Raw genomic sequence first — 6,000 nt, 5'->3', positions numbered from 1 at the left:
AGTCAGATTCAAATTATGCAAGTCCCATCTTGTTGGTTAAAAAGAAAAATGGTGAACTTCGGCTTTGTGTTGATTACCGAGCTCTCAACAATAAAACCTTAAAAGACAAATATCCCTTACCACTAATAGACGACCAGCTTTCGAATTTGAGTGGTAACAAATTTTTCACCACACTGGACATGGCATCTGGCTATTACCAGATACCGATGGGAGAGGAGAGTCGTCATTTAACTGCATTTGTCACCCCAGACGGACATTACGAATTCAAGCGTATGCCGTTTGGGCTGGCAAACGCGCCTTCAGTGTTTCAAAAGATGATGAATCGCCTCTTAGGTCCTCGTAGATTTACATCGGCAAACGCTTATATGGATGACCTTCTCATTCCTTCTGCCTCAGTTGATCAAGGCCTTGAAAGACTTGAAGATGTGTTGCGAGTGATTCAAGAGGCTGGACTTACGTTAAACCCATCAAAATGCAGTTTCTTTGACACTCAGATTGAATATCTCGGTTACGACATTTCATCGGAGGGCATTAAGCCAAGTGAAAGAAAGATAATGGCTGTCAAAGAATTTCCCGTGCCATGTAACGTTCATGAAGTGCGGCAGTTTCTCGGTTTGGCAAGTTACTTTCGTAGATTTGTGAAAGGTTTCGGGGAAATTGCCAGACCCTTGACGGCGCTGCTGAAAAAGGATTCACAGTGGCGGTGGAATTCCGATGAGGCGGAGTCTTTTGCTTGCTTAAAGAATCATTTAATTAAGCGACCTTTATTGGCATTGTACAACCCAGAGTTGGAGACAGAGGTGCATACAGATGCTAGTTCGCTAGGACTGGGTGGAATACTGATGCAATGGCAAAGTTCTCCTAGAGTGCTTAAGCCTGTTGCATATTTTAGCAGACAAACCACACCAGAGGAACGATATTTCCACTCTTACGAGTTGGAAACTCTTGCTGTGGTATGTTCACTAAAGAAGTTTCGACCGTACCTTTTAGGGCTGAATTTTCGCGTCTTCACTGACTGCAATGCTCTAAGAACAACCCTCACAAAAAGAGACTTAATACCCCGCATAGCACGGTGGTGGTTGCAAATTAGTGAATATAACTTCACCATCGAATACCGTCCAGGTTGTGGAATGAGACATGTGGACGCATTAAGCCGAAATCCTCCAATTAAGGACAATTCTCTAGAGATTTTAAATACGCTAAACATTAATACAGAAAACTGGTTACTGACACTACAGATGGCTGACCCCGAACTCGAACGAATCTTTAAAATTCTAAAGCCTGATCTTAATGAAGAGGTTTTAGAAATAAAAAAGAATTACGTCGTTAAGAATCATTCCTTACATAGGAGGGTTGGAGAAAACCATCGTTTAGTGATCCCCAAAGACGCAAGATGGCAGATATGTAAAGCAAACCACGACGATATTGGCCACTTTGGATTTGCCAAAACATTGGAGGTCATTCAGAGTAGGTACTGGTTTCCCAAGATGAGACGCTATGTAAAAAAATATGTCGCTGCATGCATTGACTGCGCATATAATAAAGATTCTGCAGCACGAATTAATAGTGGACTTCTACACCCCATTCCTAAAGTAGAAGTGCCATTTGACACGTTGCATTTAGATCACGTTGGACCTTTTGTAAGAAGTAAGTCGCAAAATAACTATGTTTTGACGATTGTCGATGGTTTTACGAAATACCTGTTTGCAAGACCCGTCAAGGACACTAAAACCAAGAACGTCATCAAAGTTCTCGAAGGTTTATTTACTGATTTCGGGGTACCGCGTAGGTTGATCTCGGATCGTGGAACTGCGTTTACCTCTTCTCAATTCAAGAGTTTTTGCAACAGCAAGGGTATTAAGCATGTACTCAACGCAGTTGCTTGTCCCAGGGCAAATGGTCAGGCCGAAAGATTTAACCAAACAATTCTCAAAGCCTTATCCACGCAAAATTTTGGCAAAGACGAACGCATTTGGGACGAGCAGTTGGGTAAAGTGCAATGGGGTATTAACAATACTGTTAATGCTTCAACAAAAAAAAGTGCTTCGGAACTATTATTTGGAATCAAATTCAACGGTCCCAAAGATAATATGTTGACAACTGAAAACCTTGAAGGAGATTGCAATCCATCCGCAAACAATGAGATAATCAGTGGATCTTCGCCCGTCGTTGGAGATCTCGCAACAAATAGGCATTCAGATATTCTTCAGATCCCTATAATCGGTCAATCGTCATTAACTACTTCTGATGAAGCTCTGAGCAATGAATCGGTGGATCAGTTACCGTCAACTTTGTTAACTACACCGACAGATATAGTAAAAATTAGACAAGAAGCTTCGACAAATATTAAACGGAGCCAAGAAAACCAAAAAAGAATTTATGATTCCAAAAGATATCCAGCAACTACATTTTCGGTAGGTGACTTAGTAAAAATTACCAAAACGAATTTTAAAAATGATGGTAAAAGCAAAAAACTTTTGCCCAAGTTCTGTGGTCCTTATAAGGTGACAAAAAGCTTGGGAAATGACCGGTATGAGATCTCGAATATACCTGGTTTTAAGTCAAAAAAGTACGTAACCGTTATAGCTGCGGATAGAATGCGTCCTTGGATTAATATTCGATCATTAGAAATTGACAGATCCTCTCGTTCTCCTTCAATTACTTCAGATTCTGACTCTAGTTCCGATAAGGAGTAGTTAGATATATACATTTCCTTTCTTATTTTTTTTTCTTCTTTTGAAATTGTTAATTGAATCGTGGAAGAATACCCTTGTATTTGCCGATGTTTAACAAGAGTTAATTCAGTTAAATAATCTGTCAATTATAATGTAAATTGTCAATTATAATTTTATTATAAAATTTTGTATGTCTTATTTTACTATGAGCCGAATGTTGTGATTTTGCGTGCTTCGGAGTTAGCACGCAGTAGGATGGCCGAATGTTGTGATTTTTGAGATGTTCGGCTTAGTAATTATAATTTATAAATTAACTTAGATTAATTGTGTCTTAGATTAATAAATTGTTTGTCAAAAGTTTTCAAAAAAAAATATGTGACTGAAATTGTTAATTGTCATTGCTTAAAAGTTGATTGTCAAAAGTTTAAAAAAAAACGAAACGTCAGTAGAGATTAGCGTCCATGTGGTCGGAGAAGGAGGTTTTTAAAAATAAAAGATATTGTATAGTGTTTAAGTTGGTTCAATGTTTAATGACGAGGAAGTTGATTAGTAATAAAGAACTGATAAGAATATAGAATTGGAATTTCATTTTATATTATAGTATCTCTGATTTGCTATTTTTGCGTCATTCTTTCTAACTTAATCAAAAGCGATTTAGCTCTTCTTCTTTCGTATACAGATCATATTAACAATGTTGATGTTGATTTATATTATACACTAGCTGTTGCCCGCGACTTCGTCAGCGCAAAAAAAAGTAGCCTATAATATATCCGAGTGCATCAGCTACCTTCCCGTCCAAGTACCGTTAAAATCGGTCCAGCCGTTCAGGATATTACCCGGAACAAACACGACCTTGCGAACAGACAAACAGACGGACGATTTTTTTTAAACTGTTCTATCGTTATTAGCTACGCAAATACAACGTGTTATACAATACATACAATATATATATATATATGTAATATATAAAATTCTCGTGTCGTTTGTGGTTAAACTCCTCCGAAACGGCTGTCCCGATTCTCATGAAATTTTGTGTGCATATTGGGTAGATCTGAGAATCGGACAACATCTATTTTTCATACCCCTATTAAGATTTTTTTAACTGCGCGCGGTCGGAGTCGCGGGCGACAGCTAGTATACACATATATATATATATATATATATATATATATATATATATATATATATATATATATATATATATATATATATATATATATATATATATATATATAGCAAGATGGATCTATGCATATATATATATATATATATATATATATGCATAGATCCATCTTGCTATATAGAAATGAATGTATTGAAAGCTATAGAACTTGGAAACAAATCACAATAGCGCAAATCCGGAGTTGCGGTAAGGGTATCTAAAAGAAAAATAACTGACTAACGTTAAAGGAATTTTATGAGGCCAATTTAAATAAATACCAATCTAAATTATTATGTACAGTGTAGATTTCAATGTGGAAACGAAATAATTTTAGCAGTGTTTTATGAAGTGCGAAGTGAACTATATCGGTACGTCGACGCCAAATTACAATATTACATTCTTTGCTCATTGTTTAGTTTTTTTGAACTCTTTCCCAATGTAACTACAACTGTTCCTCGAATGAAATAAAATGTTTTTAACTACATGCTCAGCTAATTAAACATTTTTAAGGGCACCGAGTAATACTTTTTTGATAAGTACTTTTTTGGCAAAACTTATATCTAACACAGTACCTATCCTTTTTCTTTAAGTTAGAACCAGAACAATGATGAAGAGAAAAATCTATGGGAAGGAAAAGATTGTCTCTGAAACCTGACTTTTAATATTTACACAAAACATTAAAATAACCTTTAACATCATTAAACAACATACAAGTATTAAATATTATTAGTCGTAGTATATAGATCACATAATAGTAGTATCAAAAATGTGTAGTTGCGTAGGAAGCACACTTCCGAGATTATTATTTTTGTATATTGAATATTTTAGCGCAGTCAATACTTTATTCCGGCAAGTTTATACATAAATCCACTGATTACTTATAAGCTTTTACCAATTATACATATCGTATATTGTTTTAATGTAAAGTCAGTGTTAATATCAACGTTGATTTACAATCTGTGTTCACGCTTGAACTTCGCGCCACGGCGGAGCGCGATAGTTGCATGTCGTGATCGTGAACACAGCAGCGGATGCGCGAGCTGCGAGCGGCTCGCGAAAAAACTTAACATCGTTCGGCTACCCTCTAAAGCGCTTGGCGCACGTAATTTTTTTGTTTGCTCAACTTATTGTAATCTTTTAATATACTTTTTTTAAAAACAAAGTTTGGAGTCTCACTTAATCTCCAACAGTTGTGACAGGACATGTGTTTCATTTAACATCTGGAATTGATAATAATCAAATAAGACAGGTCAAAACAAATGGAAGTCGTTAACCGTCAGTGAACCAACACAAGGGTTGGCATTTATTTTTTATTTTTAGACGTCGATTCCAATCATACAATCTTTATATGTAAAATTCTGAAATACACTTCAAACGAAGTTACTATCTAGTATCTCAAAGGTAGCAACTCTATGCTATTTTCACAATAATGCCCTCTTTTATTTCTTTCCAAACAAATGATTCGGCGCGCTCTTCTTGCTTTTCTCACATTTTCTTACATTATTACAATTTCTTATTGTTATAGGATACCTATACACATTTTTAAGAAGTTAGATTTTTTTTTAAAGATACCTCTCATAAAAAAAAATCAATTAAAGTTATAAATTAATTAAATGGAAATTAAAAAGTTAAGTAAGTTATGCATTGGAAATACAAAATTTAGTAGTTTTTTGTAAATTTTGTTTTTCTTTTTTTGTTTGTTATCCCATATCTTACCCTACCATAGAGTTAAAGGAAAATATTCTACACCCTTATAATAAAAGTTTATCTTTCCCTTTGTGTAAAATACCAACAATTAATAATCAAAACAAACCTTTGTTACCATGGCAACAGCCGAATAATTGGCTCTTAACTCGCTCACAGACTTTTTATTTTGTTATAAACTTGTAATCCTGTTTTAATTAATTAATTTACTGAAGATTCTTAAGAGTTTTAAAAGAAGAAAAACGTAACATTTTAATATCTATTTATTTCTCTGAACGGAAAATTTGGCCAATAAGAAGTAAGTCATAGAAATTTTCTTCTTTTGTTTCACATACGCACTTCACTTTCATCCAATAGTAAACGTTCGAGATCACCAAACAGACTATCGTAATCCTCTTTTCGTCTACAAGATAATCTCTATAAAGAAATATAAATAGAAATCAATAACACACAGTGTTT

The sequence above is a fragment of the Papilio machaon genome, chromosome Z (assembly GCF_912999745.1).
Source record: "Papilio machaon chromosome Z, ilPapMach1.1, whole genome shotgun sequence".
Lineage (NCBI taxonomy): Eukaryota > Metazoa > Arthropoda > Insecta > Lepidoptera > Papilionidae > Papilio > Papilio machaon.
The sequence above is the reverse complement of the archived record's forward strand: the minus strand, read 5'-3'. Positions refer to the sequence as shown.